Genomic DNA, 26,382 nt, shown 5'->3' with positions numbered 1-26,382 from the left:
TAGGAAACTTTTCTCTGTAACAGAATTTTGTTAATTGATTTACTTTAAAAAATACGTCCGTTTGTTTGCAAGAAAGGTAATCAGAAAATTGTTATTAAATTTTAATTGTTTATTTTACAAACGTAGGGACTAATATCAGAATTCTGTTACAGATAGTTGTGATGTGTTCTTTGTAACGTGTTTGAAATGATCTGCCTGTGATCACAGCCATAACAAAATTACAAAACACCTTCACATATGCAGTACACAAATCCGAACCACACCTACAGAGACATCAACACAGACATGGAAATACTGCACAACCAAAAAGCCAGAAACTCAACACACTAGAACAATATGAAATATACAGACACACGAAAACACACCCAAACGATATTCTCAACACACAACTCAATTTCAAAACACATACACTCTTTGATTCTACACTACGAACGCACCCATACAGGAAACAAGAGGCGCCAAGACCAACAACGACCAGTTCCGAAGATGATCGAAAATAGGTCGAAACATGTTAACAAGGTACGTTAATAGTACATTATGCAACGGGCCTATAATGAAGGTAATTAAAAAGTGAGTATGGATATTTATGAAACTCGCTTGCGCTCGTTTAATAATTTTCATACGAGCTTCTTAATTACCATTATAGGCGAGTTTCATACGACTTTTTATGCTCGACCATATTTCTAACTTGATATTATTAATTTTCTTTGTATCTGACCTCGACCAATGTCCCGTATGTTGTGAGATGTGCGCAGACGCGAAAGTATTGATTTTTTCCGAGGAACAGATGTCCACATTGACCTTGCTAGGCCATAAGAACCTACAGAGATAACATTGAAATTAAATTAGACATTGAAAAACGAGATGACAAATTGAATTTATTTGAATATTATTTACAATTAACGCTAATTATTATAGTAAGAGAACATAACCTTCTGCGACAGTATTGGATTTCCAGCCTCCGTGACTTTTCGCTAATTCTCTTTCGATTGCATATCCGAGAATAATCGATACTTGCGGTTTTATAACGGTAGAAAGCTGACCTGTCATTGGCTGAACAGTTGTAACCTGAGTCGTCATTGGCTGAAAGACCTGACCTTTAATGAGTAGGTGTACTTTAATGACATGCATTAAAGGTCTGCTACCAGGTGTATAATTACTACATTTCGGCATGGTCGAGCATAAAATATTTAACATAAGAAAGTTCTTATCAAATATATTCCGAAGTGATACAGTGTTGAAAGTTGTGTAATCAAGATGTATTTTTTTTTTTTTGTCATTTATAAACTATTGTCTTGCAAAAATTACCTCTAGAGAGAAGGAAGACAGGAAGACAGAAGAAAGGAAAGGGAGAGGGCACATGAGAAGACAGAAAAGAAGGAAGGGAGAGGGAAGATATGAAGATAGAAAAGAAGGGGAGTACGATGACAGAAGAGAAGATAATGAAATTAAAAATAGGATGTAAGAGAGGAAAAGAACAAAAAGCATAAGTAAAGAAATATGAAAAAGAGAGAGAGAATAGCATGAGGAAAGAACACAAGAAACAATGAGAAACAGAAATGAAGGGAAAGCCAAGGAAGGAATGAAGGACAAGAAATGAATGGCCGTGTGGCTCCAATCCCACGGTTTTCTCTGCGTTGTGAAGCGAGTGCACAGCTGATGCAGTAAATGGGTCATCTCCACCTGCCCGTAACACTTTGCTTAAGGTGTTTAATCTACTTTAAGGCATCCGTTTGTTGTGGTGCGAATGCGTTCCGATCCACCAACCACTCAACGTAGCGTAAAAGAAGCTCTTACAACCTTTGGCAAGAGCGCCGCAACCTAATTGGGTAGTGCATCCACCCTGCACTCCGAGTTAATTGGATCCGATGCCCTGTCAATGGAAAGGTGACTTTTTAACCTGGAAAGTCCGTGTCACCGCAGACCTTGCCATCTACTGTAACGACTATCTGTGGTTCGCCTGCAGAAGAGACTTTAAGATAAATTAGACGAGAACATTCTTCTTGGAGGAATTTGTGGAGGTTTCAGTGTAAAGCGTTAATTGAGAAATGTCTTACACAAGACGAAAAGCTATTTCTGCAGGTAGATCAAATGTGAATACGGTTTCATAACAAGAGAAAAAAATGTTACCTTCATGGTCGGTATTAATATTGTTTATTATTTATTGTTAATAAAATAACACTGACAGAAATACAATCTTAGTTCTTCCCTGAAGGAGTAAAAAACTCGTGCTCAGGGAGATATCTAAACACGAAGATAAACACAAAGATAATTTTTTGTCACAAACTGCGTCAAGAAAAAAAATTACAGGAATAAATTAAATTTAAAAATACAATTTCAATTTTAACAATTTAAGTCATACAAATACATATACATATTAAAATCAATATATATTCTTTAAAAATTAAATTCCTAACGCTATTTTTGAAATTCCTGATACTAAAATTTTCCAAATTTGGGTATTTATCAATTATTTTATTTATAACCTTGGACCAAAGTAGGTACCATGGCTCAGAGCTGTGCTTGTGAAACACTTTGGTTCCTCTAGTCGTCTAAAATCGGATCTTTTAGTTCCATATTTATGATGATACAATTTGAATGTATTACGATTTTTATGTATGAAGATTAATAAGGCAATATAATAAATCTGTTTAATTTTCAAAACATTAAAATCAGTAAACAAAAGCTCGGATGAGTAATCAATTGGTTTATTAAGGCATATTTTAATAATTCTTTTCTGAATAAGTATTAGTGGAGTGAGATTAGAATTACAAGCATTTCCCCACCCTAAAATTCCATACTGGAGAATGGATTGAAATAAAGCTAAATAAATGAGACGTAAAATATTAATTGGTAATATATTATCAGCTTTCATACAGGGCTTTCATTTCAGAACTTTCCAATCTAAATAACTAATTATTTAAATTGAATTCAATTTAACAAAAAATACGTCAATTTAGATATTGAGGGGGAAGTCTGAAACCAAGCTTAATTGCATTTTAGATTTCACCCCCACCCCCAAATGGCACGCCTATATTTTTATACTTAAATATAAAAAAGTATTCAATTGTTTATACACCTCATTCGTTTTCGCACCTGTTTTTCTATCGTTGCCTGGCAACCTGTATTTTTATCATCGGTTGATCGTAGGATAAAAACACAGCTTATTTTGTGTAATTTCCTAAATTTAGTCAATAAGGATGATTTGTGTTCTCTCTTGAAGGGTATACACCATTTTAAAATAATTTAATACACAAACACAACTGTTACATGAAATGCTCAATAAGTTTTTGTAGTTTTATTCTCTTCAGCTCTAATCAACAATAACAACAATCCAGGTTGCCAGGCGACGATAGAAAACAAAAGATACGAAAACAAATTAATTAGGTATATAAACAATTAAATGCACTTTCATATTTAAGTATAAAAATATAGGCGTGCCATTTGAAATTTCAAATTGGGATTGCTGGGCTGGGGGATAAAATCTAAAATGCAATTAAGCATGGTTCCAGACTTCCTCCTCAATAACTAAATTGATGTGTTTTTTGTTTAAGTTGAATTCGATTTAAATAATTAGTTATTTAGACTGGGAAGTTTTAAAATAAAAACCCTGTAGAATTTCTCCACACATTTCGATCATTAAGTTTGTTTTATCCCTACTCGAATGGATACTGCAAAACAACAGTACCATAAACTGGGATAAACTTAACCACAAAAAATAAATAAATCACGATATCAACTCTAATTGTGGCTTACAATTATAAAAAAAATACTTAAGAACTTGAGAAAGTATAATAAAGTTTACAAATTATTCGAGTAGTTAAGTTTATCCCTCTAGAATATGTCATTAGGAAAGTTCAGAAAACAGAGAGAGTTTCGAATTGAACGGGTTACATCAGCTCCTTGTTTATGCGGATGACTTGAATATATTACGAGAAAATCCACAAGTATTTGGGAAAACACAGAAATTTTACTTGAAGCATATAATATCAGAGTTTTGGAAGTAAATCCCGAAAAGGATAAATATATGATTGTCTCTCCTGACCAGAATATATTACGAAATGGAAATACACAAACTGTAATATCTTCGTTTCAAAAGGTGGAAAAATTCAAATATATTTGAGAAACAATAACAAATATAAATGGTACTCGAGAGAAAATTAAACGCAGAATAAATATGAGAAATTCTTACTATTCAGTTGAAAAGATTTTGTCATCTAGTCAGCTTTCAAAAGAACGGAAAGCTAGAATTTATAAAACAGTTATATTACCGGTTGTTCTGTATGGCTGTGAAATTTGAACTCTCATTTCGATAGAGGAACAGAGGTTAGGATGTTCGATAATAAGGTGCTTAGGAAAATATTTGGGGCTACGAGGGATGAAGTTACAGGAGAATTGAGAAAGTTACACAACGCAGAACTGCACGCATTTTATTATTCACCTGACATAATTAGGACCATTAAATCCATACGTTTGAGATGGGCAGGGCATGTAGCACGTATGGGTTAGTACAGGAATGTATATAGAGTGCTACATGGAAGACCCGAGGGAAAAGGACCTTTGGGGAGGCCGAGACGTAGATGGGAGGATAACATTAAAATGGATTTGAGGAAGGTGGGATATGATGGTAGGGAGTGGATTAATCTTGCTCAGGATAGGGAGCGATGGCGAGGTTATGTGAGGGCGGTAATGAACCTACGGATTCTATAAACGTTATTTGTAAATAAGTAACCACCCCGACTAAAATCGAAATACAACAAATCCTACTTAATTTCCCATTGTTTTTTATATTAGTTTCCGCGCCCAATCGTTTTATTCATTGACTCACCACTAACAGCACTGGATGACAGTAACACGGATGAAAGTATCGGTTCACAGATTTCACTTTCACTACATTCTACACTACTCGGATGGATGCTGCAAAACAACAATGCTTTATGTAGGCCTATTGTAAGCACAACGAAAGAGCAGGTCATTTTAATAACACAATACACCTGAAACAAAGGACACAAAATAAAAGCGAATTTATACTCGCGGAAGAACTCGTAGCTATTCATACAGTAATCCCCAACCATTTTACAAAAACAGTAAATTTAAATTATAGTACAATATATTCGTTGTGGCTGAAACTTGCAAATTCGGGATACTTTTAGTTGGTAATTTAACAACGCTGTGTAAACTATATTAGTGTCAGTTATTTGGCGTTGAAGAAATTTGGTGATAGTGGGATGGTATTTGGCGAGATGAAGCCTAGGATTCGAAATAGATTACCTGACATTCGGTTTACAGTTGGAGGAGCTTTGAAATAGTTTAACCAGATAATAAGCCCAAGCGAGAATGGAACCTACGACCAAGCACAGCTCCGGTGGCTTCAATTAGGTAGAGATACGGAAATAAAATTTGGAGCTTCCTTATTGTGTAAGTTCGCTTACAACGCACTGTGCATGTGCTGCAAACATGAGCCCCTGTATATATGCTACTTGTGGACAGTCGTGTGAAATTGTTGCCTACATACAGGTGGACTCCCATCAAGACTCGCTCAATTTTAATTCCGTATCAAGCCACCGGCTTGGCTCAGTCGGTTAAGGCGCTTGCCTGCCGGTCTGAAGTTGCGCTCGGGAGCGGGTTCGATTCCCGCTTGGGCTGATTACCTGGTTGGGTTTTTTCCGAGGTTTTCCACAACTGTAAGGTGAATGCCAGGTAATCTATAGCGAATCCTCGGCCTCATCTCTCCAAATACCATGTCGCTATCACCAATCTCATGGACGCTAAATAACCTCGTAGTTGATACAGCGTCATTAAATAACCAACTAAAAAAAATCCGTATCTGTTCTGCTCTCAACGCAGGAAAACATGATACGCATTATAGAATTTAATTGAAGTGTACAGCAATTTTAAAGATCATTAAGGACATAATTAGATAAACAATCTCAAATACAGACAACCAGAAAATGTAAATACAAAAAAGTCGATAATTGAAGGGCTCCCTGCAAAAACGAGGCAGCTCTATTTATTCAAAGTTGTGAGAAACAACAACAAACATTATAAAAATTCAAATTTTAACCGAGATTCTTCCCTTTTTCAGGGTATGTTCTAGGTACTTATAAGTTTCATTTTATCACTCACTCATTACAATCAGCAAAGGGGGGGGGGTAAAATATAAACAAATAATGGAGCTATCCCCTTTTTGCAATAAAATTACATATAATTAGCCACAATTTGCACTGAATACACATTTACTGTGCAAATATCATAAACTACAACACAAACATAACAGATGTATGTTTTAAGAAAAGAAATATTTAGATGAAATATTTCACAGTGTGTTTTGGGAAAGCCATTGATTTAATTCACAATATGCTCAGTCAGTTTAAGACAGCAGTGTATTATGGTAAAAAATTATTGAAAAAATTTTAGTTTTGTCCTTTAAATGTGCAGAAATTTGATTCGAACAAATATAGTTTTAAAGCACACTAAATATTTTGAAGTCTAAAATATTTATCTGGAATCGAAGTTCGGTTCGTCGCGTTTGCAACCGGATACGCTATCAATTGAGGGGAAAAGTCTCCAAGATAAATGCAAACATGGGCTTAAAGCCAAAGAAAGACATTCTAGATGTACAGGGACATCATTTTATTTTTACTTGCATTTTTATTGTACCTGCATTTCTGAATGTACTACACTCTCACCCCTTCACTAATGTCCTTGCTCCCGTCAGACACACAAACTTACGGCCGCTGTTGCATTCGAAGTCTTCAAGCACTGAAGTAAACACTGCAGTGTATAGTGTGTTTCATAAATATGATTGCGTTTTCTATAGAAGAAAGAACCTATATTATCGTACTAAAAAATTATATTCAAGAAACGATAAATTCAATTTCAGAGAATATGCTTCAAAATGTTTTTAATAATATGCGTACTGAATTGAAGCCTGCATTGTAATGAACGGCAACCATTTTCAACAACTTGTTTAAAAATTCAGATTAGCTTATTTTGAATTGAGGTGGCTAGAAGCAAAGGAATGTTAGTGACATTTGTAATAACATGAGTTAAGTGCATGCAGTGTAAGCAAAAGTATCTAAAATTTTAGTGGCAAAGAGATATTTTAATCGCATCACACATTAAAATTTAAATAAAAAATTCACCGATTTTACGAAAGCTTAAATATTTAAACCCCATTTTCTCAAAAGTAATTTAAGTGCACTTACAGCCCTTTATTTACGACCCCCTCAATTTAAATGCACTCTCTATATTGTATGCTAACATCAATAATTAATATGCTAAATAAAGTAGACATTACATAACGAACATAGCCGCCTGAAAAGTTGAGTTTTTGAAAAAAAAAATGTTACTACTCTACTGTATTTTGATAAATTCCGTAAAAGTGATGATCAAACTGAAAATCGTAATATCATATTTCCCTACAACATAAATGGATACACTACTTTTCTCTCCTCCTATACCTAGTAAAATGATTTGTTTACATATTGCACTAGTAACATCAAACTCCTGTAATGGAAGGGGGCAACAGTGTTTCCGAGTATAGCCAGGTTAATGTTAAAAATGTTGGTAAAAATAAAGTGATATCCCTGTACAAGCGCAATGGGAAGAATTTATAGGTGCCATCAGAAGAATGTCAGATTAACTTTATTAGCCCATGAGGCTAGCTTTCTCTTTATAAAATAAGCTTTGAAATGCAGCACATCAAGCTACTGTAAATTAATTTCAATCGAAGAGCTAATAATATGTTCATTCTTTCATCTCGCAATGCACTCAAATACACGCACGCATCCAAACAATTGTATTGTGTGACGGTGTGAGGTGTTATTACATGTTAACCACATTAGGCCTTCAGTGCAGCGTGGGATCACACTTCAATATGAAATCAATTTTGTAGCATTTGATGAAAATCAAATGTTGCGTATTATACGCGATGTTGCTATAGCAACATAGATTGGGGTTATAGATCACAACAACTGTAGTAACTAGGGTTGGGACTTTACGCGTAAAAAAGGTTATTTACATTACAATAAAATACGTGTAAATAATGCGTGATTAACGTAAAATAACCTCCAAGAACTTTTATTTTTTAGGTCCTAAATATTCATGCCAATACATTTTATTAACATCTTGTTAATGTTCAACGTATAGGCCTATTCTATAAGGCTGTTTAGCAATGTCAAATTTTCCTGTCGTGTAATAGACTGATTAGGGCATTATAAGAATATGTAACAGAGAATGTTTTAGTTATACAGGGACATCATTTTATTTTTACTAACATTTTTAATATTAACCTGTAACGGAAATAGAAGAAGAAGGGTTCAACGAATGGGAGAACGACTGGAAAAACTCACTTAAAGGAGCTATATGTAAGAAGTTCTTCCCGTCTGTACGTCAGAGGATGAAACAAAATATTACGCTGACAGCAGAAGTAACCGCCATGATCTCAGGCCATGGAAAAACCAAGGCATACCTGCACCGTTTCGGGATCAAAGACCACTCAACGTGTTCATGCCTTCAAGATGCACAAACAGTAGATCACCTAATATACTCGTGTGTCAAATTGAATAAACAAAAGGGATATACTGAAGAAGGGAATATATAGAAATCAAGATAGATGGGCAGTGTCACATGAGAAACTATTGTTAAAACACTGTAAGGGATTCAGAAACTTTGTTCAATCAATAGATTTCACATCACTGTAAATATTGTAAATAGTGAAAAAACTACTGTACTTAAAATTAGTATTAGTATTCAGTAGTAGTAGTAGTAGTAGTAGTTAGATATTATGTTAAAATAATTATAAGCAATTCACCACCTTTATTAAGTCAATAGACTTCACGGCAGTGTATTATATTGTAAATAGTGAAAGCACTACTCCAGTTAAAATAGTATTAGTATTAATAATTTTAAATAATTCATAAACTGTATTCAGTCAGCTGACTTTACATCCTTGTAAATATTGTAAATAGTTTACTATTAATTTTTGTTTTAAGTTCAGACAGAATGTAAAAACAGTGTAGCAACAGATGTGTGTAGTATTGCATTACTGCAATGGAGCATACTGAATAAAAAGGGGACATATTTTATATATATATATATATATATATATATATTAACCTGGCTATATCTTTGGATTAAAAGTCTAGAACCGGAAACACCGCTTGCTCCCCCTTCCACGACTGGAGTTCGATGATACTGCCGTAAAATACAAATCACTTTACTAGGTACAGGAGGGAAGAAACGTAGTTCATCCACTTACGTAACTAGGAAATATCGTGATTTTGAGTTTGATAATTTGCATTAGGTCTTTGTTTAATAAAAATACAGTACAGTATTAACAATGAGTGTTTTTACTCACGAACTGAGCTTTCCATGCGGACGTATTCATTATGCAGTGTATATTATACTGTCTACTGCACATTAGCGTACAATATAGAGAATGAAGTTAAATAGAAAAATAATCATAATATGGATATTTAAACACATTTTTTTAAAATGGTGGCCGTTCATTTCGATACAGGCTTCAGTTCTAATGTGCATATTATCGTACTATAGACTATTGTACGTAATTCCAATTACCAGGTTCGTACTTCGTATCAGTAACTCATGTTGAAATAATTCTGTACCTACTCTATAAAAGAGTACCTTACGTACTGTAAATTCAATCTTCACTTCTGCCCTATCCGAAAAGATAAAATTACTCAGATTTGCTATCTACTGTCCGTTCAAGTGGTTATGTCGCAGGATCGTAGAAAGGGAGGGAAATCACGTGACAGTTAATTACTTAACGAGGCCCTTTTATTTAAGTTATTTTAAACAGTTGTATAATGTTACGTAGACGTCCAATTCCTAACAGAAATGAATGTTTTCATAAAAGAGCTAAGACAGCCCAGCTATTAGACTTTACAGAGGAGCGAACAGAAGCAGGTGGGGGAAACCGGGATGCGACGTAGGGAAACGGACGACAGTACCTGTGCGAAAATATGATTCAATATAGAAAGTTCTTTCGTCACTGGAAAACGCGAAAATATTTCTGGAACGTACTATACTCACTAACTCAGTACTGCAAACGCGGCCTTGGTTCTGTGTGGTGGACGGCTGGAAGTTTACTAGTAGAGGGGGTGGGAGTGAAGTACATTAAAAAACTCAGGTACAATAAAAATTGAAGTAAAAATAAAATGATGTCTCTGTACAAAAGTGAAGCTAGCCCAGGGTATGAATTCCCTTACATTATGTTCAGTGAAACAGTGAGCCAGCCTCAGGGAAGGCAGAGGAGAAGGCGTTACCATGGCATCGCATTGTTCCAGTTTGTGAAGCATTGTCTGCATCTGACTTGATAATATGACCGAGTTACGGACTGAAATGGAGTTATACTGAACATCTGAATATTGGACTGCTTGAATGCTGACTGCACATTTCCAAGACATACCTTGACGGTGCCAACGAGGAAATGAAGTCTCGCTTAGACGGAGATTCAAACCGCCTTCAAGAATAAATGAAGGAAGAAGAAAGAAATCACTAACTGGCAATGTGAAGAATTCAAACTTGATAAATATAGCGGCTATCACATATTCGATAGGACAGATATTATAAAATGCTTTGAAGTTAGGCCTACGAGATAGGACATAAGTTTACTGACAGAAAGAACGCGAGTATATGTTCTCATTGTACTTTCCCTTAAAACTCTACCCGCTTTTACGCTACTAGCAACTGTCAATTACTGCGTGAATAATTTCGAGGGAAAAATTGTTCTGAGGCCAGGTATCGAACCCGGTACCTTCGATTGAGCGCGTTAACGCTCTACCGACTTAGTTACCCAGGCTTAATTATTCCCCTCGAAATTATTCAAATTAACTTTACAGGGAGTTATTCCTGAAAGCTTAATTTGCATAATACACGTCACTGTACGTAACAGAAAACCACAATTTAAAGTCACACAGAGTTAGTGTGCACTCAAATGTTGGTTGCTTGACGGTTGTCAGCCCACTTTGAGGTCTGAGGATATAGAGGAAAAATTGGATCGGTGTCGGGTAGTTTTCCCGGGTAGCTCAGTGGGAGAGCGTTGGTACGTTTAACCAAAGGTCCCGGGTTCGATACCCGGCCCCGGAACAATTTTTCCCCTCGAAATTATTCAAATTAACTTTACAGGGAGTAATTCCTGAAAGCTTAGTTTGTATTCCCTTTTATATCCACATACCTCAAGTGGGTTGACAAGAAATCACAGACCCAGCATTGAGTGCACACTTTTTCTGTGCGACTTAAATTGTGGTTTTCTGTTAATTTTTTGTGGGTTTTTTACGACACTTTATCAACAGCTTAGGTTACTTTGCGTCTGAATGAGATGAAGGTGATAATGCCGGTGAAATGAGTCCGGGGTCCAACACCGAAAGTTATCCAGCATTTGCTCATATTGGGTTGAGGGAAAACCCCGGAAAAGGCCTCATCCAGGTAACTTGCCCCGACCGGGAATCGAACCCGGGCCACCTGGTTTCACGGCCAGACGCGCTAACCGTTACTCCACAGGTGTGTTTCTGTTAATGAACAGTGACGTGTATTGTATAAATCTGACTTTTCAGGAATAGCTCTCTGCAAGGCTGATTTGAATAATTTCAAGGGAAAAAATTGTTCCTGAGTCGGGCATCGAACCCGGGATCTTTTGCTGAGCGCGCCAACGAGCCCGGTTCCAGAGAAATTTTTTTCTTGAAATTATTCGAGTCAGCTTTGAAGAGAGCTATTCCTGAAAAGTCAGATTTGTGATATACAACATGTTTCTAAAAAAATCATTATTTTTTTTTACTCATGAAGATATTGCTGGCAAAGATGTAAAACCAAAATTCTAGGAATTAAATGAAACGGTTCTGTGCGAAATTTGCTTGACCTATAAACAAAGGTATGATTAATGAAATTATGTGAAATTATTTTGAGAGAATTAAAATCGTGCTTTTGTTCTTATGTCAAGCAAATTTAACACGGTACAGTTTTATTGCATTCCTGAAAATTTTGGGTCTCAGGACTTTCACATGTTCCAGCTATGTTGAAAAGGAAAAAAAAGATATATACACCATTGCATTATAGGAAGTCTTAGCTTCATTTTAAACTTTTAGGAAATTTATTATCTTTACGTGAGGCCTAGATAAATGTTTATACATCTTGATTACACAACTTTTAACACTACATCACTTCGGAAAACGTATTGTCTTTCTTATGTTAAATTTTATATTACCTTGTTAACATGTTTCAGCCTACTATCGGCCATCTTCAGAACTGGTTGTTGCTAGTCTTGGTACCTTTTGTTAGTGTTACCTGTGGGGGTGTGTATGTGTAGTGTAATGTGGAGTCAAAGAGTGTGTGTGTTCTGAAATTGAATTATGTGTTGAGAATTTCGTTTGCATGTGTTTTCCCAACACACAACTCAATTTCAGAACACACACACTCTTTGACTTCACATTACACTACACAAACACTTCCCCACAGGAAACACAAACAAAAGGCGCCAAGACCAGCAAAAACCAGTTCTGAAGATGACCGATAGCAGACTGAAACATGTTAACGAGATAATATAAAATTTAACACAAGAAAGACAAATAATACGTTTCCCGAAATAAATGTTTACTAAAATTACCTCAGTTATTTTTAAATAAAAAATATATAAAAAAATTCTGGGCACATTTTCAATATATATATATATATATATATATATATATATATATATATATATATATATATATATATATATAAATGTACCTACTGTTCTCCAACCAGGAGATAAACCGTGAAAGGAATGTGCTTACTATTGCGTCATCTATTGGAGCGAAGTAGATAGATGATATTAGAGTTATAACGTCAGTTTAAAAACCATGCGCTCTCCTGCATATGTTATTTCCTGTATGGAGGGATTAAAAGACCAGGAGATTAACAGTGATCTAATTTTGTAACTAGGGTAGTATAAAAATGTGTTATGGTTTATGCTTTGAGAGATAGCCAATAGAGATATGAGTACCTACGTGTGTGAACTTATGACATCAACATTCATTCACAGCATCACCCCGCTTCCCTTCATTCCCTGGAGACTTTCTCGTGGTTGGAGTACAGTATGCATTTTAGCAATATCTAACGCATGTAAAATTTTCAAGAAGAATAAAGGCACATTCACAATGAAAATTAAACATAACCGTAACATAAACACAGAAGTTTGTGCCCAGGCTACCAAGTGATTCACATAAGCATTGACATAAACATTACCGTAAGACGTTAACATGAAAGTTTGCAAACTCCAAACTTTCATGCTTATCCTTTCGCGATTTGCAAACAGAACACAATCGTGGAGCGCTGAAGTATACGACAGAATATGAGGAAATGGCGTCGTTGTTATGTTTCGATGGTTACCAAGTATGTTTGCTGTTATGTTTATGTTCCCATCGTGAATGATCTTGATTTTACCGTAACGTTTATATTCTTAAGTTAACGCTTACGTTATGTTTAATTTTCATTATGAATGAGCCTCAATTCAAAATTGTGGAAATTACAAATATTCAGTAGCATATCATCTTAATCAACAAAATGGTAACTATGGAAATGCAATAAATAACAAATGAAAAACCCCGTTCTTTGTTCAACAAATTGAAGTTTTTGTTTTTTTCTATTTAAAATATTATAGGCGTAATATTCATAACGATGTTAGTCTGAAGTGACTACGAATGACGTCACGTATGTGCTGTACATTGCACGTTCAAGGATGTGTATACGCACATTCGTGCGTGTCTTCCTGCTGGGTGGTCACAAAGCCCGCTCTTACTCCGCATGCAATGAGATGTAAAGCTTCACAAAGGAGAGCGGCGTAACATACTCGTGGTCGATGATCTGTGTAGAGATGTAGACGTAAGAAACCACACCAGATGCCGTCCATGCGTCCACTTCCAGTTTCTGTATCCACTCGGAATTACTGTGGCGTGTTCACGCACTTTACTCAAAGCACCAGTAGGGCTATTCCATATGAAATCGATCGGTAAAAAATATCGCATTTTTTATACTCTATTTTTTTACCTACTTATACAAGGTGCTGAGGGGAGTGCATTTTCAAAAATATACTATCGAAAGTCAAACGGTTTTCGTATTATTGAGCGACAAATTTAGCGTATTTTATAAAAACAAGCCTTTTTCAGCGCTCAGAACTCTGGAACCATTTACTGCAGAACATTGAACGAGAGCTCATTTTGAAGCTGACATTTGGTAGGTTATGTTAAGAAGTAATCCTTATTTTTATTGTACACAGAGAGAGACAGATAATCTGAGTTTACTTGCTTTTAGGCTTTTTGCCCATTTGTAAAAATGTAAAAAAATATTGAGAAAAAAAACCTTGTATTATTAAGAGGGATTCGGCATTGTTTGCTTAGTGGTATAGCAATAAGTTTCGAGGGTATTAAATAGATTATTTTCACACGCCTAGACTTGAACGGCGCAGTACCGCACGCACTGGCCGAGAGCTGAAGATAAGCGAGCGTTGGGCGTCATTTTACTCCTGTGTTTATGAAAACCTGTGATAAAGCTAGCACAGCTATGACTGCTAGACGACACATCACGTGTTTGTCTTCTGGTCTTTGTTGTCTCGGCTAGCTCCCGTCTCACAGTCAGCTGGTTAGTTCACGCGCGTACTATTTATTTTCTTTATTTGATATTTTCAATACTTTCTTACCAACATACCATCAGTAAAAAATATGTGTTTATTTGTACTTTCAATGCGGAATCTAACTATATATTTTTAAAATAATTTTTTCCTAGCCAAAGGCGTCTTAATGAGGAAAAATCTATATTTCTCCATTTCCATAAAAAAGTAAGAAAATCTGTTTATATGTCAATATAAACTTTAATTTCTCAGCATCAAAATAAACCATGATAAACGTGATACTATGTCAATTCACTTGGCCATTTAAATATCGGTAGAACCCCAGATCACATACAGATTGCTCATTCCTACGTTAAAATCGGTTTCACTTTGAAGAGAACAACCGCCAGGATCGCCACCCGTCCGCGCGCCGTAAACGAACACGAGATGACAGTACAGTCGCTAATGCAATTCAAATGGGAGTTATGACGTGACTCGTTATGTAACAACTAGATGGCAGCATAGTAAACCTGACAAAAGTTATTACCGTCAAAGCCTATAACGCCGAGCAATCTGGGTATATATGATCTAGGGTAGAACTCATCTTCGGTAAGTTTCTCGCTCATTCCCCGTAACTTAAATTTCCCAACTCAATTCTCTCATAACTTCTACATTTTTAAAGATAAATTTATGAAATTTCGCATACACACGTATTTCATACTATAAAACAAACCATGACCCTAGAATTGTTTTATTATTTCAAGTTCTTTTTATATTAATAATTTTATTTAAAAAAAATTACAATTCGTGGAAATAAAAATTCACAGAAAGTATTTTTTACTCATATATTCAATTGATAAGGACAGGATTTGTTAACGCACTCATTCTGAATAAAACAGACAAGAAAGCATACAAATATTCAAAATTATACAAGATATCGGAGAAATCAATTATCCCTACACAAATTGCAAAGAGTCCTTTGAAGTGTACAGCATCATTAAAATAACTTTTTCACGATCGTGTTTCTTTTTTGCTGTATTTACAGCTATTGTTGTTAGGCCTTGAAAGTTAGAATTCCCACACAGAAACTTGTTGCTAGGGAAACCATTCTTCGTAACATACAAGTAAACCTATACTGAAATAGACCCAGTAGAGTAAACTTATTGTTGCTTAGTTACCATTACAGTGCAGTTTTGCGAAGGCTTTGGAATAATATTACTCTAAATTTTCAATGCAAAATACTGTGTATTGCATTTGAAATTTTAAAAATATGATCGTGCAAAAATTGTTGTAGAATACACGTTTGTGAAGCGTATTACATAGCTCTGCTCGTTTTTAAAACTTTATTTCGATTTTGCAGAAAGAACTTCCCAACCTTGTATCGTAATATACTATTAAATTTCACCCAAAACAAAACCATGGTAACTAAGCGAGCAATATAGTTTATTTCCATACGTCGCCGTGTCGTGTAATGTAATCTTTTCTCACATCACACAAAGAGTACGGTACCTCATTTGTAATAGGTTGTCATTTCCATACATAATATGACAATCCTTTCGTCGCAGCATTCTTAACAAGGCCTTAAGTTTGCTTTTACGTGGCACTGGATATCTAGGAAACTTGCTCTTGAACTTTCTCTGACACTCCTTATGATTTCTACCCTTGACAGTCGTGTGTAAAATGTGCTTATCTAAATTGTAACGGACCGTGAAGAAAACAAAGGCTGACAGAGTACCTCCAGCTAACTAACGTTCAGTCTCGTATTTACTGAACGCTCATGACCGAGCCATCGTCCGGGAAATAAGCCGATTATGAAGATTGGAAAGTTCGTTATAAATGAGAGGTCTGTACAGTAATATTCGCTTAATAAAATAGACGGAACATAGTAAGAAATAATTAACTTTCGCAAACCATTAACAGAATCCCTGTGGCAGTGGGTGATTATTCTACAAATTAGTTTCATACCCAGTCGGCAACTGGATTTTTATGTGTCTTGTTTATGCACGTGTACCTGTAGCTAGTTTTCGTGAGATCGTGTAATACTTACTTATGGCTTTTTAGGAACCCGGAAGTACATTACCGCCCTTACATAAGCCTGCCTGATCAAGATTAATCCAGTCCCTACCACCATACTCCACCTCCCTCAAATGCATTTTAGTATTATCCTCCCATATACGTCTCGGCCTCCCCAAAGATCTTTTTCCCTCCGCCTCCCAACTAACACTTTATATGCATTTCTGGATTCGCCTATACGTGCTACATGTCCTGATCTCTATCGTCTGAATTTAATTATGTCAGGTAAAGAATACAATGCGTGCAGTTCTGCGTTGTGTAACTTTCTCCATTCTCCTGTAACTTCATCCCTCTTAGCCCCATATATTTTCATAAGCATCTTAGTCTCAAACACCTTTAATCTCTGTTCCTCTCTCAAAGTGAGAGTCCAAGTTTCACAACCATACAGAACAACCGGTAATATAACTGTTTTATAAATTCTAACTTTCAGATTTTTGGACAGCAGACTGGATGATAAGAGCTTCTCAACCGCATAATAACAGGCATTTCCCATATTTATTCTGTGTTTAATTTCCTCCCGAGTGTCATTTATATTTGTTACTATTGCTCCAAGATATTTTAATTTTTCTACCTCTTCAGAGGATAAATTTCCAATTTTTATATTTCCATTTCGTAATACGTTCTGGTCACGAGACATAATCATATACTTTGTCTTTTCGGGATTTACTTCCAAACCTATCTCTTTACTTGTTTCCAGTAAAACTCCTGTGTTTTCCCTAATCCTCTTAACATATTCACGTCTTCCTTATAGACAAGGATCTGATGTAACCCGTTCAATTCCAAACCCTCTTTGTTTTCCTGGACTTTCCTAATGGAAAAGTTAAAAAATAAAGGTGAAAGTGCATCTCCTTGCTTTATCCCGCAGAAACTGGCCTACAAAAAAAAAAGTGTTGTGTCATTGGTGATCATCCGAGCAGCATTTTTTTTTTTTAGTCTACAAATTATGATAAAATGTGAGTGATAATTCTGTGGTGTTTGGTCAGAACATGATAACTTCAAAAGGGACTTTTTTAGTTGAAAGCGCAGTTCTAGATAAAAAAAAAACAGTTCTCTTTCGTTTCGCGTAGTCGTGATATCTCCATCCAATCTTTCGTTATTTTCATTCACATTTGTATGTAAGTAGAAATATCATTTGTGTAGGAAAAGTGAAAATAAAAGTGTTCTTATCTCAAACAACTAGCCTATTTTCGCACACGAATGGGTCTCTTACAGTTGAGCTACAACAAAGACAATTTAGTGACATATGGCTGTTCTTGCCTTAGATTTAATAAAATATAATTAAACAAATGGCACTTAGCACATTTAGAACGTTAGGTCTTCAAATTATAAAACTTAGCGAGATTAGGAAGCTAAAAAAAGCGGTGATGTAGATCATGTGATAATCGTGAGTGTAGTTACAAATGTAGGCTAATGTATTGTGATTTTTTATTGGTAACAACAATGTAATTTATTCGTCACAACAATAATTCCTTTCTACAAGTGTGAATTTTATTGGTAACAACAATGTAATTTATTCGTCACAACAATAATTCCTTTCTACAATTCACCTTAAACGCTCTCGTCAACAATTGGATCTTCACTCAACACAGTATTCGTTATAGCACTCCACCGACGACAATGACAATTTACTTGGACTATTACGCACAACAATGAACTGTTAATCTTAACTAATATTTACAAAGCACTATTTACAAATCAGAACTACCAGTTCTCAGTTCACAGTTCTTCTATCTCAGTCACTCGAGTTCACAGTATCTCGAACCACAGACCTTCAGAGACAGTTCACTGTACTCGAACTCGGGTCCCTCCAACTGCGGTCCACTGCACTCGAACTCAGGTCCCTCCAACTGCGGTCCACTGCACTCGAACTCAGGCCTTCGGATGCTGACGCAGATGCGGACGCACACTCGAGTCGAACTCCGGTACAAGACTGGCTGGCTTTCTCACTGACTGGCTGACTAATCAACTGAAAACTGGAAACTCTGTCGTTCCTTCGCGACCGTAATTTATAACCACAGTGACGTAATCTCGAAGGTTCCACCCGTCTCTAGAGATGGCATTCCAGAGAAATCCAGAGCCCTCTCCTCTCTACCAGCACCAGATGCGCGCGTAAAACTCGTCGCGTGACGTAATACACCCTCTCTCTTCTCTCCACCGCGCGACGTCACTCAATGTTCCGTGCAGCCTGTGCGATCTGCTTTCATGTGGGACGCTGGTCGTGAGTTCGAATCTCACGTCGCTGTCACAGTATATTGCTTAAAACTCCACACGAAAGAAAAACTGACGGATTCAAATTACCAATTCCGTAAAGTAGATGATGATGATAGCGATGATGATTCATAACGTCACCACACGCCGGATAATACACAAGAGTGAGACGGTTCAGCATTCCTCCTCGACTATGTTCAATGTAAAATACAGAGTGATCCGTTTGAGTATGGATAAAATAAAAACACCGTAAAACATTTACTACTGAACTTTATTTGTTGAAACTTTGTGCATACAACACTGAAATATGGGAGATTCCTCAGAGCTCAACATGACCCCCATTGCGCTCCCTGCAAAACTCGTATCGGTGATGTAATTCAGCCTATGTCCGTTGTAACATAAGAGGGGTGATTTGTTGAAAAGCTTGAGTAATTTTTACTCTCAGATCATCAATGTTCCTGTGTTTCTGTGAATATACAATGTCTTTAACAAAACCCCACAGGAAGGATTAGATCTGGGGAGTTTGGGGACCAAGCCAAGAGATAGCTGCTTCTCGTACTGGGTTTCGCCTGCGACCTCCTGCATGTTCTTTTTAAATACAGAACCTGTTTCTGAAAATGTTCGATACCACAACATTATGGAATCGTATTTAGGTGCATTACGCACACCATACTCAAGTCGAAATTCCCTTTGATCTCTTTTAACACTCTCAAATTTAGCATACCAAAGAACACATTGTGCCCGCTGTTGATTTGTAGTAGTCATTTTAAACATCTACGATTTTCATTTGTCCTTTCAGATTATGCATTGTTGATTGTCATGGAAACTCCCATCTTTTAATCATAATAAAACCAGCAAGAAATTTTTCCTACTGTCGTAATAGCTTTGTAATAATAAATTAATATTATCCATACCTAAACGGATGAGACTGTATTTTCATCCACTGCTGACATAATCCGCAAAAAAAGAAACAATAAAAACATAAGCGTACTTACAGTCGTCGAGGTGGAGAGTACGAGGAGGTATCAGATGTCCTTGGTTTAGATCCTGTAACAAAAATGAATGTTCATTAGCATTGCTCTTGCCGTTGTTCTCACCTCGCATTCGAGAAGTTCATTTGGTGAAAACACTGTAATATGAGTTTAGAATTAAAACGTTTCAATAAATTTCTCTCTTTTTCTCCTTCAACCCAGTCCAATTCCAGAACCGAACACGTGGTCTTGATTCCTCTCTGCAGTGATCACTGGCGTTGACCCATTACTCTCTACGAACCTTGCGTTTACTTATCGAGTAAATAAAGAAGATGGCTTCGAAATGAAGGTTTAATTTCTACGATGAATGGGAAGAAACTTATTTTTTATGCTCGACCATGCCGAAATGTAGTAATTATACACCTGGTAGTAGCCCTTTAAGTCTCGGAGGCTGGAAATCCAATACTGTCGCAGAAGGTTATGTTCTGTTACCATAATAATTAGCGTTAATTGTAAATAATATTCAAGTAAATTCAATTTGTCATCTCGTTTTTCAATTCTAAATCAATTTCCAGGTTATATCGAGACTAATGTTCACGTTATTCTCTAGATTATATCAAGGTCAATGACATTAGTGCCTCGGAAAAAATCAATACTTTCGCGTCTGCACACATCTCACAATTCAGGTCACTTCCGCTCCTCACATAACCATAACATGAATACTTATGAATAATTTCATGTTAGAAATATGGTCGAGCATAAAAAGTTGTATGAAACTTGGCTATAATGGTAATTAAGACACTCGTATGAAAATTATGAAACTCGCTTGCGCTCGTTTCATAAAGAAACATACTCGCGTCTTAATTACTACCATAGGCTCGTTGCATAATGTACTATTCTCCTTTCAAGATGGAAAAGCGGAATGTTTACTTGGGATCAAACATAGGAACTTCCGTCATATTCAATGCTAAGTACACGCCACTGCAATCTTGACATTGAGTCATTGTTCCGTGACGCTACCTCATAAACAAATAAGAGACGTACAATTTAAAATTAAATTTAGATACCAATAATGAAATTTACATACGGATATACACGAGCCACTGATTGAAATTTTGCCAGCCATAAAACAAATTGAACTTTTCTTTGGACATCCATCTTGTATTGTTTAATCAACTGTCCGAAGACAGCTTTGAACCTCATAAGTAACACCAAGAAAGTATCACTCATGAGGCAACTAGTTCAGGAGATAATGGGGTAGGGTGACTAGTTTCTTCCCCCCCTCCAATGCATACATCGCCGATTAGCCACATATTCCACTAATCAGATTTCAGATGCAGGTACAAACAATAATTGTTCTTCCTCTGACATTTATCGTCAAATCAGATGTCTGCTTGACCATTTCGTATGATTAATTATAACAATGAAAATTATTGCATTTGTACGATTGCTACCGTTTTTTCTTTCCTTCAGTGCCTCACACTTACAGACTTAGCTCTTTGAGAGTATATTTTCATCTGGCACCAGTAGTACATTTTCAAGATGTATAATTACTAGGGAAAGGAAGTTCATGCATTTTTGTTCTCTATCGTTGTGTGAATATGCTGAAAGATTATCTATATGAATCACACATTTCTGAATACAATGATATTACTTTTACTGTGCATATTTTGCCTTTATTTATAAGAGCATCATATTTTAACATTTATGCAGGGAAACTGCATATTATGTATGTTTATTTGTATTTCCCTCATTTTTAAAAGTGTGTAACCTCGTAAACACGACTAATTTATAATTTCAAGGGAAAAATTGTTCCGGGGCCGGGTATCGATCCCGGGACCTTTGGTTGAACGTACCAGCGCTCTACCACTGAGCTACCCGGGAACTCCACCCGACACCGTCTCAACTTTTCCCTTTATATCCACACAACTCGCGTGGGCTGACGAAACGCCAGAGAGAAACGCGCTGGTACGTTCAACCAGAGGTCCCGGGATCGATACCCGGCCCCGGAACAATTTTTCCCTTGAAATTATTCAAATCTGCTTTACAGGGAGCTTCACCTGAAAGACTAGATTTGCATAATATATACGTTACTGTGTACGTTAACAGAAAACCACAATTCCAAGTCACACAGAGATTGTGTGCACTCGATGTGGGTCTCTGGCGTTTCGTCAGCCCACGCGAGTTGTGTGGATATAAAGGGAAAAGTTGAGACTGTGTCGGGTGGAATTCCCGGGTAGCTCAGTGGTAGAGCGCTGGTACGTTCAACCAGAGGTCCCGGGATCGATACTCGGCCCCGGAACAATTTTTCCCTTGAAATTATTCAAATCTGCTTTACAGAGAGCTTCACCTGAAAGACTAGATTTGCATAATATATACGTTACTGTGTACGTTAACAGAAAACCACAATTCCAAGTCACACAGAGATTGTGTGCACTCGATGTGGGTCTCTGGCGTTTCGTCAGCCCACGCGAGTTGTGTGGATATAAAGGAAAAAGTTGAGACGGTGTCGGGTGGAATTCCCGGGTAGCTCAGTGGTAGAGCGCTGGTACGTTCAACCAGAGGTCCCGGGATCGATACCCGGCTCCGGAACAATTTTTCCCTTGAAATTATTCAAATCTGCTTTACAGGGAGCTTCACCTGAAAGACTAGATTTGCATAATATATACGTTACTGTGTACGTTAACAGAAAACCACAATTCCAAGTCACACAGAGATTGTGTGCACTCGATGTGGGTCTCTGGCGTTTCGTCAGCCCACGCGAGTTGTGTGGATATAAAGGGAAAAGTTGAGACGGTGTCGGGTGGAATTCCCGGGTAGCTCAGTGGTAGAGCGCTGGTACGTTCAACCAGAGGTCCCGGGATCGATACCCGGACCCGGAACAATTTTTCTCTTGAAATTATTCAAATCTGGTTTACAGAGAGCTTCACCTGAAAGACTAGATTTGCATAATATATACGTTACTGTGTACGTTAACAGAAAACCACAATTCCAAGTCACACAGAGATTGTGTGCACTCGATGTGGGTCTCTGGCGTTTCGTCAGCCCACGCGAGTTGTGTGGATATAAAGGGAAAAGTTGAGACGGTGTCGGGTGGAATTCCCGGGTAGCTCAGTGGTAGAGCGCTGGTACGTTCAACCAGAGGTCCCGGGATCGATACCCGGCTCCAGAACAATTTTTCCCTTGAAATTATTCAAATCTGCTTTACAGAGAGCTTCACCTGAAAGACTAGATTTGCATAATATATACGTTACTGTGTACGTTAACAGAAAACCACAATTCCAAGTCACACAGAGATTGTGTGCACTCGATGTGGGTCTCTGGCGTTTCGTCAGCCCACGCGAGTTGTGTGGATATAAAGGAAAAAGTTGAGACGGTGTCGGGTGGAATTCCCGGGTAGCTCAGTGGTAGAGCGCTGGTACGTTCAACCAGAGGTCCCGGGATCGATACCCGGCTCCGGAACAATTTTTCCCTTGAAATTATTCAAATCTGCTTTACAGGGAGCTTCACCTGAAAGACTAGATTTACGACTAATTTATGTTTATGAATTTTGAACGAAACGATGACGCCCTCATAGGGAGCCTCTCAAGTTAGCAATTGGTATTCTTTTACTGCAGTCTTTAGCAGATTTCGATAGAACAATATCCAGTTTAACATCAGTTCCAGGAAATGTAGGAGATAAAGTGAATGAGAACACAGCAAATATTCTTTCCAAAAACCCTGGTTATTATCAATTTAAAGAAATTCAAGATATTCTCGAAGGAAAAGCACCCCAAAAATCAACAAAATTTTCTATAGAACAGCTCACAGCTTTTGTGCAACCCCTCTTACTTCTCGTGACGTAGAACGAAGTTTTTCGCGCTACAAAGCTATGCTGAGAGACAAGAGGCGAAGAATGACAACAGAAAACATAAGTCACTGCTTAGTTGTGAACTGTAACAGCATAAATGGAGCATGCAGCAATGAGGCGTCGACCTGGTTGGCGAGTTGGTATATCGCTGGCCTTCCATGTCCAAAGTTGCGGGTTCGATCCTGGGCCAGGTCGATGGTATTTAAGTGTGCTTAAATGCGACAGGCTCATGTCAGTAGATTTACTGGCATGTAAAAGAACTCCAGCGGGACAAACTTCCGGCACATCCGGCGACGCCGATATAACCTCTGCATTTGCGAGCGTCGTTAAATAAAACAACTTTAAACCTTTTAACAATGAGGCAAGCACTTCAAAATCCATATATTTTTTTTATTTTAGTGGGGTATTTTACGACGATTTATCAACATCTTTGGTTATTTAGCGTCTGAATGAGATGAAGGTGATAATGCCGGTGAAATGAGTCCGGGGTCCAGCACAGAAAGTTACCCAGCATTTTCTCATATTGGGTTGAGGGAAAACCCGGAAAAAACCTCAACCAGGTAACTTGCCCCGACCGGGTATCGAACCCGGACCACCAGGTTTCGCGGCCAGACGCGCTGACCGTTACTCCACATGTGTGGACTCAAAATCCTTAGACTAAATGTAAGTTACCTATACCTTATTATTCTGTTAAAATAATCTCAGACTAATAATGCATATTTTGTAGCATATTTATCTATTTTTACGGCATAAATGCATACATATTCCATATTCTTCACATTTTTAGAGCATAAACTTCCTTTCCATGATAATTACAATTGTACTTAAGTTCATTCAAAAAATATAATTCCCTGAAATTCCATCATAACTTTTGTGACTCAGTATATTAAAAAATCCAATGATTTGAGGATACCGTGCACTGCTCTACTAATTTTTAGAACAGTAAATTCACAATAGTAATATGCGTTACAAGAGCGGTATGTTGAAGTTTTCATGTTCGAAGATAAGTTTGAAAAAGCGAAACGTAGTTGAGCTATTTTAATTTTCGAGAATTGAAAGAAAACATACCGCTCGTGTATCGTACATTATTTTGTGCGAAGATCGTTTATTACATACCTGAAAGAGGAATTTCTAATTAGTTGCAATGAAATCTCCATCTTGGTTCCTGTTCAATGACGGCAAATTTGCAAAACAAAAATATCTATCTTCAACATTGTTGCTTTAAAATGTTTTCTGTGTTTACTATACTCCAACAGGCCGTGATATACGTCTGTCTTTTTTTCCTCCAGTCTATGATGAGTCTGGAATTTTGTTGATTTTTTCACGGCTTCCTTAATGTTACTTGCATCACGAATGCAGTAACTTTAGTGGAGTTGTAGAGTTTACTTAATTTTTGCAAATATTTAAAAACAATCATTAACAGTGCAATTTAGGTGAAATTGCAATGGTAAGTTTCCAATTTATAATTATTACTATATTGAACGTCTCTAAAAATAGAATGTTAAAAGTGTAAAGCAGTAAAATCAATATGTCACTTAAGCGGTAAGAAGAGGGAAATTGTTATGTGTGTTAGGTTGGGAATATGTACTGAATGTGGAATTTTAGACTTTCCGCAGATTGGTTTTGTGTGGAAACCAAGCAAATACGCACGATCTCGTACAAAACATGTTTTGTGGACTTTAAAATGTCAGGTTTGATTTGTCTAGTTTCCATAGTAATTTGCACGTTTTAAATTACCTCCTTTCTTAGCTTACTCTGTCATGAATAGTGACACATCTGAGAAACCTGACAATCTACAGAGAAAAGTAATTTTCCAACTCAGGCTTTTGTACTAATTCGTTACTAAGCAACCTGTGCCAGTGTTACATATTTATACCTCGTGACTGACCCACCCGATAAGCAAGGGCATCCTGCTTTCTGCTCCAGTGCAGAGACTTTGTGAGTGCGCGGACCAGCTTTGTGCTTCCATTCAACGCACGCCCCTGTGAAGCTCTGAAGCTCGCCCACTACTCTGTATTCGTCGTAACAATGTAAGCAACTCCCATTCAACTCTGATGTTTCTACTCCATTTTCCCGAAGCGAAATAAACATCCAGAATGTAGCCTTACAATTTATTTTGTTCGTTCGCTTTCAACAGAATTTCAGGCGAACTTAATTGCTGAATGGTTTGAGAGGACAAAAATAAATGTTTTCAATATTACATTTTATAGCAACGCTCCATTACAACATCTCCATGTAAAAAAAAGAAGAAAAAATAAAAGGTAACACGGAAATGTGTTCAAGCGTGGTGACCTGTTGACAACTTCAGGAGAATTCTGTTCCGCATACAGTGAAATCCCAGTATAACGAACTCGAGGGAGGGGTACTATTAGTACATTATGCAACGAGCCTATAATGGTAGTAATTAAGACGCAAGTATGATTTTTTATGAAACGAGCGCAAGCGAGTTTCATAATTTTCATACGAGCGTCTTAATTACCATTATAGGCAAGTTTCATACGACTTTTTATGCTCGACCATATTTCTAACTTGAAAGTATTGAAAATTAGGTCTTTTTATGGTTATGTGCGAACTGACCTGAATTGTGAGATGTGCGCAGACGCGAAAGTATCGATTTTTTCCGAGGCCGAATGTCATTGACCTTGGCACAGAATAAGAATGAACATTAGTCTGAT

The 26,382-nt window shown here is 37.0% G+C and overlaps 1 protein-coding gene across 4 annotated transcripts in view; it reads right to left on the bottom strand.

Annotated features, from left to right (window-relative positions):
- Positions 1 to 26,382, bottom strand: part of LOC138713787 (uncharacterized) — a 246,950-nt gene that overhangs the window by 200,243 nt on the left and 20,325 nt on the right. For all 4 annotated transcript variants that reach the window (XR_011335989.1, XM_069846204.1, XM_069846206.1 and 1 more), the window contains exon 2: positions 19,882 to 19,933. The gene's annotated coding sequence lies outside the window, so the exon portion shown is untranslated. The remainder of the gene's footprint in view (positions 1 to 19,881; positions 19,934 to 26,382) is intronic.

Source organism: Periplaneta americana, chromosome 14 (genome assembly GCF_040183065.1).
Source record: "Periplaneta americana isolate PAMFEO1 chromosome 14, P.americana_PAMFEO1_priV1, whole genome shotgun sequence".
NCBI lineage: Eukaryota > Metazoa > Arthropoda > Insecta > Blattodea > Blattidae > Periplaneta > Periplaneta americana.
Note: the sequence above shows the minus strand (reverse complement) of the source record. Positions and strands in the feature narration are given on the sequence as shown.